The sequence below is a fragment of the Rhipicephalus sanguineus genome, chromosome 2 (genome assembly GCF_013339695.2).
Source record: "Rhipicephalus sanguineus isolate Rsan-2018 chromosome 2, BIME_Rsan_1.4, whole genome shotgun sequence".
In the NCBI taxonomy this organism is placed as follows: domain Eukaryota; kingdom Metazoa; phylum Arthropoda; class Arachnida; order Ixodida; family Ixodidae; genus Rhipicephalus; species Rhipicephalus sanguineus.
In genome coordinates this window covers 20531694-20546540 of record NC_051177.1, presented here as the reverse complement: position 1 = coordinate 20546540, position 14847 = coordinate 20531694, and the positions used below count along the sequence as shown (strand labels likewise).

Here is a 14847-nt window from a genome sequence, read left to right as displayed (position 1 = left end):
ATCGTACGGTGTGCTGTAGATTCTGGGGCGCGATTCTCAACGATTTATTCGAGCGAAGATACCGGGCTTGATTAATTCAATAACGTTTGCCTTTGCAACATGAAAAGTTCTCAGGAATATTGATCGGGGGCAGAATTCGCAAAGCTCTTCTTGCCCAAGTTTCCACGCTTCATAGCTCTTCCTTCAGAAGAGAGAGAAAAACAAGGCACAGAGCTAAACGAGGTTTACTGTTCGGTCAGCTGCTCGTAAGTGTACTGCGCCCTCACTAATAATAGTCCGAGCATCGGAATCGGCTCGAACTTTTCTTCAAGAAAGATTGTGGCGGAAATGCTTCTTGCGGATATACCTGATAAACGGATGCTTACCGCAGAGGGCTGCGGAATAATTTGAGCAGACTTTCGGTACGGTGCACCCATCGCTTCGGCGCACGAACTTTTGTCAGCGTTAGACTTGTGTTGTTTGATCGCGCGAACGGGAAAAGAGCGTCTTATCGATCACGTAACAAGGCAGGATTATGCGCGTGCGCTCATCGCTTCCTTCCGCCAGCGCTGTTCTGTCGCCACATCTATCATGCCAACCTTCCGTACCATGTAAGCGCTTCTCTTCATTAGTGGATGACGGGACGAATAAGTTTTATTCCGGCGGCCAGGTGCAAGTCGGTGCTTACGCAACTACCATCACTTTCAGCATCTGTCACACGGGCCTATATTACTGAGCCAAAGTCACGTCGCCGCTCTCTCTTTCCCCTTCTCATTCCCTCTTTGCATAAACCGAGCAAACACCGCTAGTCCTGTCTAGCGTGAGCGTTCGCTGTGTTATGAATGGACGTGGGAGTGGTTAATTCGTGATACCTTCACCGCAACCGCTGTGGTTACGCAACGTTCGCCGCAGGGAAAAAAAATGACGTTCTTTCTTATTTATAACGACTTCTCCGGTACTCCCGCATGCGCGAACGCGAAACAACCTTCGGCGCGTAACAAATGCGCAAGAGCTCCCGCGGGTAATGGCTCTTTCATGTTCGCACAAAGCCACTGTTTGTTTCATGGAGTCTCAAAACTAAGGCTGCAGTATATAGTAGTTACGAAACGCGTTAGCCAAACGACAGTTGCCTTTCATCACCGAGCAAAAAAAAGAAAGCGTCGGACGTGTACCACTCGGAGCGTGAGACAAAAAAGGAAATAAATAAGAAGACATGACAAAAGAGAGCTTACAGAAACGTAAGTGCCAAGTCGAACGCGTGGATTTGGAGGGAGGGGTCCTTGGCCCCACCTCGCATCAAAAGCAACAAAAAGCACGCTCAGCAATTAACTCCGCTCCGCGTATTCTTGTTTTTCGCGTCTTGTACACACATTACCCGATGCGCGCCGCGGTTTCCCGCCAGTTTATCCCGGACGAAGTCACGACGCAGTCGCCGGGCGACAGAGTAATTAATACGCCATGAACGACGCGAACTTCGCGCCTCGGGGTCGATAAAAGCAGCTGCTGCTCCCGAGCCTTCGTTGGAGGTGGCTCGCTCTTTGGCACCTGAGGTTTGCGACCCCTAAAACATTCGCCCTTTTTCTTTCTTTCTTTCTTTCTTTCTTTCTTTCTTTCTTTCTTTCTTTCTTTCTTTCTTTCTTTCTTTCTTTCTTTCTTTCTTTCTTTCTTTCTTTCTTTCTTTCTTTCTTTCTTTCTTTCTTTCTTTCTTTCTTTCGTTTGGTGGCATGGCCGGTTATCATACTTCATTGGGCTTGCTGTTTTTCTTTGGTGCTACTTTCTTTGGCGGTCATCTCCTCGTACGTATGCAAATATGCCACTAGGGGCGTTCCGACTCTCTTTTACGCCTCAACATCGTGCGTGACGTTGACGTTACTTTAATGCGCCTTGTCTCCTTCGCTCGAGTAGCTTTAGGCGCAATGAGGAAATAATGAGTATTAAGACCAGGAGCAACGAACCTTTGGCACAGCAGCTCATCATTTCCACCGTTCGCGGAAGTTCCCGAGAAGAGGGAAGGGAGGGAGTGGGCTGTAGGGGACGGCTGTCATTCTGCCTGCTCCGTGCTATGCGGCAGACCATTAGTTTTAGATGGAAGCTTTATCTCGCGATCTATTATCGAGACCAAGAAATCGGTCTCGATAATCGGTGGGAACCGAGAAATCGTTTTGCTTGGTATCCACTGCACCGAATTCCATGAGGTACGCTGCATTTAAAACAGAAATATATATTCAACCGATTCTTGCATTCAGAAAAAGCGCGTATGCGAATTTTTCGTAAAAGCTAATTCCAGACAATTTCGGCTATCAGTGCTCGAGAAGTAGGCTTAGACTCGCTGCACAGCACACTTCTTTAAAGCGCCCACGCACTAATGTGCAGACGGCACGGCGTTTCCGCGGGATCTTTCGTGCGGGAATAATTCATAACAATTTCTGAGGTTTTACGTGGAAAATCCACGATATGGATGAGGCAAGCCGTAGTCGGAGGGCTGCGAAAATTTGGACCACCTGGGGTTTTTGAACGTGCACCTAAACCTAAGTGCACGGGCCTTTAGCGTTTCGCCTCCATCGAATGGCGACTGCCAAGGCTGGGATCGAACCCGCTTCTCTCGAGTCAGCAGCCGAGCACCGTAACCAGTGGGTCATCGCGGCGGCTTGTGCGTGTTGATGGGTCGCTCTTTGTCCCGTCTTGAATGCGCTATGCCAATGGCAATTAATATGACACGCCAATAAGCCTAACTTGCAATCTTATTCGGAAAAAAAAAGAAATGGGGGGTACAGGCCCAAAATAAGTGATGTAATTATTGGGGCGTGGTCCCAGCTCGTGCCGCTATAGCGCCCTAATGGCCGCCTCGCTGGCAGTCGTGCTTCTCCGCTGAACACCGCCCGTCGCCATTGCGGTGGTGCCGCTGACAAACGCTGGTCGTTAATACCGCACCGCCGTGTTCCTTCGCTCTGGGCTCCCGCCCTTGGTCTTTCTCAGTGTACAGGAAAACTGCGCTTTTGTGCGAGTGCGTGTTTCATCATCATCATCAGCAGCAGCAGCAGGAGCCTCACTACGCCCACTGCAGGGCCTCTCCCGTGTTTCGCCAATCAAGCCTGTCCTGTGCTTGCTGCGGCCACGTTTGTTTGTTCTTGTTTAGAAGAAAACACCCAGTTATTACTCGGCCAGCGATTGCAAGCAGAAATGCGACGTGATATATATGCTTGCGAAGCCAGGTAACCAACGCCTCTCGACCACTGTATTATGCATAGACGCCTACCGAAAGCTCACTATCAGCCACTTTTACATCCGATGAAGTGGAATAAATATTGCGTTGCCCTAGCTTACCTGTCAAGTTGGCCAACATCTTCTATATAGGAGGTGTTGGGTTCGTTGGTGCACCCATCTTGAGTGGATTTCACTGTCCGTTACGGTTTTTCTAGGAATATCGACGCGTTGTAGATGCTCGTGCAGTACAACAGTAAAAGTGACGATGAGAAGCAGGGTGTGAAAGAGAAACGGAAACGAAAAACGAAAAAAAAAAACGATATTTTTGATCGGAACGAAAACGTAACCGAAACTTTATATATTATTTCGTTCCGGAGTGAAACCGAAATTTTTTTCAATCGTTTTTCGGTTCACGAGAAAACTTCGCGATCCGGACCAACTGAGATCGTGCATTGTGAGCATATCTCAGGGTGCAGTATTAGCGCGTATCTCGGGCAGGAATTCCAAAGCAAAGATATGCTTAAATTGTGCGAAAAAGGAAAACAGTGGCAGCCAGAGATGTTTATATTAACGCAAGTGGACTTTTGCGCGCCTGTCACGAAGACCAAAGTGGAGAGGGCATTGTCGTCGCTGAAGTTCGTTACAGCAAAAGCTGTTATGAGATCACAACAGCTGATTTTGGCGCCATAGCTGTCCGCCACCGCCGATGTCCGTGACCGCTATCTCGTGAAATAAGAAAAAAATTGAATGAGAGACAAATTTCTAGGGTCGGATGGTATTTTAACCCGCGCCCTCTGCGTGGCAGTCGCGTCTTTCACCACAGTGCCACGCTGGTGCTTGTAACTCCTTCGCAAAAATACTCGATACAGGCGTCATGTCGGGCAAGGAATCGTGTTAACATATGCAATATAGCATAGCAGAAGAGTAAAATAACAACCAGTCATCACACAATGCTAATAGCGCAAAGTGTGTGGTTTAATGCTTCCCACCAGTCCAGAAGTGAAATGGCTCCGAAATCATTCCACATTTTCGCGACCCCGGAATGGAATGGGGACAACGCTTGGAGGAATGGAATGGAAATGGAATTAAGCGCCTTTTGGAGGCAATGGAATGGGAATGAAATTACGTCTTTTTCCGAAAATAGAGCACGTTTTCGTCTACGTACTGTTTTTCAAACTTCAAACATTAGTAAGTCAGAGCCTCGACTTTTACAATAAAGCAGTGTTTTTAAAATGGCTTGGCTGATTACATGCACGGTACATTTATAAGCAACGCGCCTACTACAAACAGAGGCATAAGTTAGAGTACAAACAAATGCATTATCCCAGCAGGTGCTGAAGGGAGAAGCAAACTACCCCTGCGCGTTGGTTCGCATTGATACCCCCACACGAAAGTGGCGAATACTTTATGCACAGCCTGACCTTTATCTCACGAGCAATTTAGTACCTGACACACGTAAATAACCCTTGCGACCAGGAAGACACTGCGTACCTGCGCACAGGCGAACACAGAAAGTTCTCTTCACCACATCCATGCTTGCGAGGCGCGCTTGACAGCCATCAGTGCTGACGAGCAGTGCGGTCCAGTGTTCCGTATTCGATGCAAAGGAACAAGGTGCCCGAGCGGTGCACTGTTCCAACTAATACCAGCAAATCTAGAGGGTTTTGTTTCCCATTACCCAAATCTTAGTTTTGTCAATATTCACGACCGCTCCAGACGCGTGGTAAAACTGCTTAGTTTTCTTGAACACTGCTTTTGTCAGCATAAAAATACGCTGTGTCGTCATTTTAGCATTAGCACATTTAAGCTTAAAAATTATTAAAACACCACCATTCCTTCAAACATGCTGACCATGCAAATACTATAGGTAGTGCAAGAACTGCCCCTATGGGAATTAGTACGGTGGTTGTACTGCACGAGATGTCACCAAGCTACCTTGGTAACGTGTTTTGCGTACTTTTGCAGTTCTTAATGCATCTGATGGCAAGAGCTTTATGGGGCATTCATTCTTAACTCGATAAAACTATCAAGGTGCCTTTCCTACGTTGAGGAATTACAGGTATGGAATTGAACTGTCTGGCCATTCCCGGAGTGGGAATGGGATAAGTTTTTTTCATTCCGAGGAATTGAAAGGAATGGAAATGCGGCAAGTCCTAACTCCCCGGAATGGAACTGGAATGGTATGGAGGCTCCCATTCCGCAACACTGCTTCCAACCCTCTGCAAAGTGCTCAGCCATAATTCCTAATCGTCATCAGCCACAGCACAAAGTACACTGTCTTACAGATGTGTAGCGGGTACCACGTTTCTCCAAAAAATGACGAAAAATTGCATAGTGGGAACTTCGCTACTTGAGAAAAATTACGATGATTTATGGCGTAGTGGGTACCTTGCATGTGTACTTGTATTAGTTGCCCCGAGAGAATCTACAACGGGCTCTACAAAGCCCGCTCTTCCAGCTTTCGCTGTGACTGTGCTGCGTGTTCCGCGCAGGCCTGGCGATCCTTTTATCAGAACAGCGGTCTCGGACATCAGAGAGTACATTCAATGACGTGCTGCTTCTGAGATCTTGCTCACTGCCTTGACACAAAGCGCTGTGCCCACTAAAAAAATCGTATTTGTCTTTTGAGAAAATAAATACTGTGACTTTGAAATTAATACTGCTTTGTGCAAGTTGGTAGGAATTCGTGGTAGAGTTGCTTCCGCTCCTCTGAAAAACGTGTTTTACCCTTGTCCCACTTTCTTAAGAGGAGGGCAAGTAACTACATCGCAAATCCAATGTTTTTTTACGATTACCTTAACTTCAAGTTTTTGCGTAAAAAAACCGTTACGAACCGTTACGGAACATTTTTTTTTTTCGTTCCGGAACAGAAACGGAACGGAACTTTTTGCTGTGGAACGAAACTAAAACCGAAACGAAAAACATTTCGTTCCGACACCCTGATGAGAAGCATTTTATTAGATTGTTTTAAGCATAAAAAGGGGAACACTACTACGAGTGTCCACGTATATATACTCAACGAAACGTTCTCTGGTAGTCCGCGAGCGCTACGTTGCCGGGCTCTCAATGCTCGGCATCAGGCACGTAGGCAAGGGGGGCGGGCCCCCCCCCCCCCCGAAATTCGTCCAGCCTTTTATATTCCCGGGCAACTTTTTTTTATTTTTGCCATGAAAAGACTTTCTTTCGAATAATTAGGCCTTGGCGCCCCCCCCCCCCCCCCCCCCGAAAAAAAATCCTGGCTACGTGCCTGCTCGGCATATATACATATACAGCATGGGTATAGCTGCAGTCAGCAGACTGGTAAAAGGCAATAACTAAGGAGACCAGAATATGGGAGCCACATTTAATTTGGTTTGTATAACGATTTTCTTCCAGTTCTTTTCCTGCTCCCTCTTTGTGAGTGGTCCATGGAGACCACTCACAAATTTTCTTCTGTTTAACCTCCCTGACTTTCACTTAACCTTTCTCTCTCTCTCATCCGTATACTAAACCTCTCTTGCTTAGCGCCTCAGCGGCCCCTTGTGTTAAATGTTGCCGTCGATGTATCAGTTTTGTCCATACGCGATTGTTCCATCCGTTTTTCCCGCCGAATTTTCTATACCATCACAGATAATAATCAATCTGTCCACAGTTGCACGCGCCGCGGCATGCAATGTCAAATTTTACAAGCGAATCGTCACGTTCGCTGTGCTGACTGACCGATGCGAGCGGCGGCGTGCGGGACGCCTTATCGTGTATTTAGTTAGCGCACGTGCGCGTCGTGATTTGGTTTGTGTTACTCGACGTGCATACGTTTCCCAATCTCCATTCCTTTCACGGCTGCGTCTTCTCTGTTTCCTGTCTGCCTGTTTCTTTGGTTATGCTCGTACAAGTTCCGAAACGAGGAGCGCGTTACGCTGCCGAGCGCTGGAAACGAGTTAGCGGAAATGATCCGCCTCCATTCCCGAGGCAGCGCTTGCAATTTCGTTTCTGCCGTCATTCGGACTCTTCTTTACCCAATTTTTTTTCTCTTTTTCATCCCTTCTATTTGTTTTGGCTCTTCATCATTTCTTCTCGCCGTCTCGAAGCGCTGTCCACGAACTAATGCACCGTTGTCTCGCGCGCCTGGCTCCCATGTTTATTGCCGCCGGGTTCTCCTCGACAGTCCTGCATACCGTCGTGTTCCCAGACCCGCCTTTTTTTTTTTTCTACTTCCTATTACGACTCTGTCATTCTCGAAACATGATCAGTTCTGAACACGGAACCTAAAGGAAGAACAAATGAAAGAATAAATAAATAAGGAGAAAGTTCGAATGTCGATGAGAAATGAAGAAACCAATGCCTGAAGACAAATATAGATAGGAGGAGAAAACGAAGAAAGTTCTTCTCGCGCTTTCTTTTATTTTTCCTGACACGCTTCTGTTGACTCGTTTCGAGACCGAGCCATTAATCAAGTCCTCCTCCTTCTCGGGGAACCGCGTTGCTGCCAGCGCGCGACGTTCTTATATATACGCGTGCCGTCGCCCTCGCTGTTTCGACTTCGGCCGCTGCTCGTCTCGGCTTCTACTTGGGCCTGGCTGGACGGCCGAACGTCCTTTTCTTCCGGTATGAAACTCGGCGACGCAGTCATTATTACCCCGAGGCATTCGTGCGTGCGTCTGGCGTGTTCCGTTTCCTGCAGCTCATCGGCGCCTCGGGAGAAGACGTTGTTCCTTGGCCGCTGACGACGCGCGCATTCGGGAAATGAGGAAGGCGGGAAAAAGATGCGCTAAAGAGGTGCCGTTCTGCGCGCACGCGTCGCCTCCGGCAACTGCGCGTCTTCTGCAGCACGTGTTCTTGCGGAGACGTTGCGGCCAATCGATAGTCCGGGCCTTTATCTTGTTTCTGCGTGCGCATCCTTCTTTCCACCCTCCTTTCCTGTCTTTATCTGCTTCCCGCGTCTTGCTCGTTCACTCGCCCTGGTAACCCAGTTCGTTCCTTACTCGCCGATCACGCCTCCTCCATCGAACCGCCGTTCGGTCTGTCCGTTTTCGCTGCGCTAACCGCGCGCACCGCCTTCCGCGTGTTTGCCACGCCTCGGCCATCTTTGCCTTTCACTGCGTTCGCCTTCTCGCGCGACGTTCCACTGCTTGTTGCGCCATTTCGTCCTCCCTTTATTTTATTTAACGTGCATTGCGCGCTGCTCGTTAATGGTCTCTACTTCCCGCGACGTCCGCGCGTTCGCATGCGCATTTATGCGGGCGGCTGAACGAAGTGGCGAAGAACGTGCCAAGTGCTTGTCTCTAACCGTTCTGCAGCTCTTGCGTTGCCGCATCCCGCGTTGCTTGCATCGAGCGACGATATTGTCCAAGTGTGGTTCGCAGGGCTAGTTGGTCACGCATTTGTAAATGGCAAAAACAGCGCAAAACGGGACGTAGCACAGGCGAAGGAACACACAGGACGAGCGCTGACTAACGCTCGTCCTGTGTGTTCCTTCACTTGTGCTACGTCTCGTTTTGCGCTGTTTTTCCCATTTCCAAACAATATTGTCGATCTGCGAATACGCGTGTGGTGTGAACACCGTCCTGTTCACCGCCACGCTAGATCAGCGGCTATGTCAATCTGACTCTATAGGCCCGAGATTCTCCGCCGCTGTGGTACAGTGTTAGTTACGGTACTCGGCTGCTGACCCGAAGGTCGTGGTTTCTATCCCGGCCGGTGCCGTCGCATTTCGATGGAGGCGAAATCCTAGAAGTCCGTGCGCTGTGCAATCTCAGTGTACGTTAAAGAACACCACATTGTCGAAACTTCCGGTGCCCTCCACCAAGGCGTGCCTCGTAATCATATTCAAATAAGGTTCAGGGGAAGAGGGAATCTGGAAGCGATGAAAAATCCTTTGATCACGGCGTGTCAATGGAGCAAACGTTTCCACAAGCGGACTTGTCTTCTTGAAGAAGTTGCAGACTTGAAGAAGACAAGTCCGCTTGTCGAAACGTTGGCTCCAGCGCGTAAAACACCAGAAATTATCATAATTATTACTGGCAAGAGGTCATACACATTCATTTTCCAATTGAAAAACATATTGTGCCGAGATTTCCGCGTGGTTAGAACTATTCTGTAACCCTCCGCTTTTTTATTCCTTACCACGTGCCAGTCTAAACATCAGTGCAGGGCATAGAATAGTACCTCGTTGAATAATACCAGTTTAGATATTGGTATTACAGGGCGATTTTTTAGAACTGACCTATTACATTGGGCTGTAGTTTTGTTACAAACTATCCAATTTTAATGCGGCTTGCGGGAAAGCATTCAGGATGAATGATAATTTAGTGGCTTGTCCCGTTCCTGAGTGTGCAACGTCCAAAAGAAAAATAAATAAGAAATAAAAAAAACGCTAAATGCTGTACTAGTAGGGATGGCTTGCGCCTATAAAACGTTGTTGAAATCTCTGTTTGCCATGCGGCATACCAAACATGACTAGTAGATGTTTGTGAAGGTTATAAACGTTTATACTCACTCACCCTACAGCAGGTGTTCAAATTTACCACCCTCCTGCCGGAGGCATAACCGAACCCGCCGCTCCATATTGGCTGCAACACTCCGACGTTCGAGCCTTCCGACACCCGCAGTATATATATATTTCTAATTTCTGCTGAATAAAGGCGTTCACGTACGCAGTGGGAAGAACGAAATAGCAGGTGTGTGTCATAGGTCCAGCGACAACCCGTGTTCAAGAATGTTTCATCTCAGTTTGAGGGCGTGTCATTATAAGTAGTACATAGCAGATTAATGGTATAGCAGCAGTAGTAGTAGTATTGTTAACAGTGGTTCGAGAGCGAAAAGTAGAAAGGTTGCCTGGCTGTGTTTCCTTGGGCGCGAGAGGTCGATGCCCAGCAGTAAATCCATGTTATCCGTTTGTCCTGTATCGTCTATAGAGTTCAATACGGAACGCTCACATGTGCTCGTGCAAACTAAATCGCCAATTTGCGCAGCAGGCCCGTCGCCCGAGCTTTCTTTCGTTTCGCCCGCGGATTGGCCCAATTGGTTGCCGGCTTCGCAATCGCCGGGCGATCGTTAGTGGCTGGGACATGCTGGGATCGCGCTTTGATCCCACGCTGTGCGAAGGATGGTCGAGCGACAGCGCTACTACAACCGACGCTTGGTGTATAGGAATGCAGAGCAGCGCTTTTCAGCTCCACTCGTAGCAGCAGTAGCGTGCATTAAAATAAAAATAACGACAAACCCGAACAAAGCTGGAAGAACTACAGCTGCCGCTTGTCCTCACGTGTCCACTGATTGGATTAGATCTGCGTGCGGAGCTCGATCGAGCTGCCGCCGCCAGGCGTCGTCGTTCGCTCTGTGGGCAAGATAGGCGCGCGCCACCTAATCTCCGCGCTCCTTGGGCGCGCTCGATAATCGCATCAAGCAACCCGGGCGCTCCTAACTGTTTGCCCATTACCGGCCTGGCGTCCCCAGCGGACGCCCGGGCTTCGGCCGGCCTCTGTCACGTAGGGCCACGCGCGAGGACCACTTTAGTTAGCTTGGGGACTGTGCCTCGGTATACCCCACTCGAACACACTGTGCTCACCGAACTTTTCGCTTGGACGGAGCTACTCGTGAAATTTGCGGCCCGAGGACCCAGGATCCGGCCACTACCCTTTCACGAGTGGGTAGCGTGCCAGATTACCTATACGCTCTTTACGACCTAAGCGCATATCAAAGCAAAGTGCCGTGAAATGGGTTATTAGGAACATTGAACGGCAGTGTACTGCGGCAGGGAAAGGAAACGTGGCAGTGTAGCTGCAGTGACGCCCCGGCTTAGTGCGAACTTGACGACGCAAAACATTTTCTTGGACTTATTGATACGCTGGCAAGAACGAATCACAAGAACGCTGCCGGAGCGTACATGCAGTGTCCTGTGCATGTATTTTTGCGCCTTTTTTGCTTAACTTTCCCGGTCTTTGTGAAGAACACGGAGAAAAATGGCTCTAAATACTGATATAAATGACCTAGAAATAGAAAGAAAATTGGGAGGTACTCTCAATACAACCGCGCCAGTATATGCATCTTTTTCTTCGTCATCCTCTCTCCCTGAATGCTGCAGAGGCGAGAACAAAAGGGCGGAAGACGAAAAGGACAATAACAGCAGTTATCACTTTTTTTTATATTTTGCTGGTTAAGTATTCTCTTAGTGCTCTCCTTCTAAGATGCGGGTGGGCTTATTTACAACGACAAGTTTTTGCCTATGATTTACGCATCGCCCGGAGCAATCCACGATCTTCATGCCCAGAATATAGCGCACCAAGGCTCAATAATTGCCAGGGCTATGAATGTATCGCATGTTGATCTAGGGCCGTTTTGCATGTGTCAGCTGCCGACTTCTTGTTAGCACTCATTAAAATCAGCACTCATTAAAAGCCTATGTATTGTTCCTTTCGCTGCGGCTTCCTCTGCAAGAAAATTAATTGTGTTGTGCATGTGCGGAAATTTCTATTTGAATATCTGAAGCGCGGTATTCCGAGTGCGCATTTGAAGACTGACGTGGAAAGTGGCACGTGTGCTGCACTTTTAATAGACGAGCGCGAACGGTGCATTTACACGTGTCTGTAGTATGGCCGGTGGTTTCTAAAAAGATTCGTCTGGAAGCGTTTCTTTAGATCCCTTTTATCTACATATAACCTGCTGCCGGCGATGTCAAATCCGTAAAATGTATGTAGCCCGATATGAGCTTTAAACTGCTCCCTTTTTTCACCTGAGAAATTTCCTGCACTGTATTTTGATTAAAAATTCAAATGTTACATCAATGTAACGACACGTTCTAATTTTCGAAAATGTAACTGAAAGGAGTTCCTTTCGCATTAAGGGAACCTGTAACGGGAACTCGCTCCAAGATTGGGAAGGAACGAGCTTTCGTTCGTGTTTTAGAGGAACGTGTACACACTGATTTGTGCCGCATGGTCGACAGAGGTTCCAGACGTGCATCCCCTCCGCACGTTCGTTCAAGTCTTCTCTCTCTTTCTTTATTTCACCCTTCCCTGTGGCGCTGAGACCGTGCTTCCATACGAGCTGCAGAAGATGGCAACACCCTTCTTTTCCTAACGTAAACCATTACCCCCTCATCAGATTGATTGGTTGGTTTATGGGGTTAAAGTCCCAAAGCGACTCGGGCTACTAGCGACGCCGTAGTGGAGGGCCCCGCATAATTTCGACCACGTGCACTGACATGACACAGTACAAGGGCCTCGAGCGTTTCGCCTCCATCGAAACGCGACCCCCGTGGCCGGAATCGAAACCGCGTCTTTCGGGTCAGCAGTCGAGCATCGCAACCACTGGCCCACCGCGACGGCCCACCTGGGATTGAGTTGTAAGGGCGCCACATTGCAGTAAGTAATCGCGAGCCGTTACAGACAGCACAGTGCGCGCATGCAGTAGCAGAACCGCGCGTTTGACCAGGGAGCTTGACGGGAGCACGCGGCGATCTTTTGTGCGCTCGCAAACATCGGCTGCGGTGGGTGGTGGATGCCGATGCGGCATTTCGAAACTCCGCGCACACGTGCCGACCACAAGCAAGACATGCGTTGAACGCTTTCATAATGGATGCGTTTCCCCCGCTTCGTTGTGCCCGGATGTGAGGCTATCGTTTTGCCATGATATTGCCACACCTTCTGCGACGGTTCGTGCCTTACTGGGTGTTTCGCGGAAAGTTCTGGATTGAGTAATAATAAAAAAAAAACTATATAGGCACGTTATGGGAGCGCCGACGAGAAAAGCGGCTGTTTTGGGGGGGTTTGCCAACCACGCCCGAACACAAAGGCGTCAGATGTCGTGCTCTCTTTTTGCGAGGCGGCTGCGTGTGCGTGTACATATAAATAGCGCGCGTCTGAGGCTACGCCGATGAACATTAGAGCTTGTTCCCTCGCACCCTTGCTTTCCTACCTCTTTCATTCGCGCGATATTCCCTAACACGCTCCGCGAACAACCACCGTGCTCCGCGATATTAATGACTCTGAAGGGTGAGTTATGAATACGAATATTCGTGCCGCAGCCTCGGCTGTGATGAGAGTGGTGTTGGTTCAGTGGTTGGGGTCTACGTATGGCGGTTAGAAAATTAAGAAAGGAATGCGATGGTGCAGGCAGGAAGAGTTTCCCGGTATGCGCAGTGCGCGCATGATTAGAAACAGGGCCGTGCAGTGGGCCTCATTTGTGGGGACGTTTCGCAAGCCGTGCTTTACTAAACCTTGTTTTATGACCGGGAGCTTTTATATGTGTTTATTTCTTTCCTTCTATAGCTCTCGTTTGTTTGCTGTTCGCTCGCTTTCCACATATAGCGCACGCTTCGTACGACGCAAGGTCGTTAATTATCGCCCCGCAGTACAGCACTATCTTCGTGCTCAAGCGACTCTTCCATTATTCCGGAGGAAATGTATGAGCCACTGCCTTATGCAAGATCTGTCATCTGTCTGTCGTCGCTGTGCATTACAAGGTATTCACAAACATCGCCCTTTTATTTAACAGTAAACTTCCGCATAATTAAAAGCCTGAAGGTAATCCTAATGATATGTGCAGTGCGCTTGTCTGTCCGCGATTGAAACGAAGCCTTTGTCCTTAGCTCCGTTCCTTGCTGTTGATATTTTAATCTCGCCCGAAAAACTGTATATTTCTTTCACCCATTGAAATTAAAAATCGCAAAGGCGTAAAAGAAGAGAGGAGGAGAAGGGCACTTTTTTCTGTTTTTTTTTTTCTCCTCTTAAAGCAGCGTTCATTATGCACTGCGCTTCAGATAATATTCAATGTCATGACGACTATGAGAAAGGCTCCATAAGAGAGTCAATGGTTAACATAATGGACCGTGTCGTGTTCGTGTCACGACGACAATAAGTGTACGCTAGGTCATAAAGAAGCCAATCCGCCTCGGTGGTCTAGTTGTTGCGGTGCTCGACTGCTGACCCAAAGGTCGCGGTGTCGAATCCCGGCCGCGGCGGCCTCATTTCGATGGAGGCAAAATGCTAGAGGCCCGTGTGATTTAAATTTAGGTGCACGTTAAAGAACCCCAAGCATAGGCGTGCGCACAGGGCGAGGGGGGGGGGGGGGGCAGGCCCCCCTGCACCCCCGCCCCTTTATTCACCTAAGTGGGGTGAGGGCGCAAAGTCAGCCCCACACATTGACATAATTGGGAGGGGGGGCGCTGCGACGAACCATCGCCCCCCCCCCCCCAAGGGCGTAGCCAAGGGGGGGTTGGGGGGTTAACCCCCCCCCGAAATTTTTCATTTTTGCTTGCGTATATATACACGCACACATACAAACGCACGCACGAACATACATGAAGTATGGTTGAACCCCCCCCCCCCCCCCCGAAAAAAATTTCTGGCTACGCCCCTGCCCCCCCCCCCCCTATGGGGAACCCTGCGCAAATTTCCGGAGCCCTTCACTACGCCGTCTCTCATCATCATATCGTGGTTTTGGGACGAAAAACCCTAACATTCATTCTTATAAGGAAGCCAAGTTTGTACTTAGCCCACTTTATTCGAGTCATTTTGTTATGATACTCACTCCGCTTAATCTTCGCGCAACTGCTGTTCGAGCGATGTTCCAGTTGGCGCGTCAAATAAGAAGTATGGATTCAATGTATAATCTTATAGCACCGCATATGCACGCGCGAAGGTAGGCTCTCACGAGTAGCAGCCTACTCACTCGCTTAATAAATTA

At 48.8% G+C, this 14847-nt stretch overlaps 1 non-coding gene across 1 annotated transcript in view; it reads left to right on the top strand.

Moving 5' to 3' along the window:
• Positions 1-14847, top strand: part of LOC119382498 (uncharacterized) — a 237538-nt gene that overhangs the window by 39889 nt on the left and 182802 nt on the right. The window lies entirely within an intron of this gene.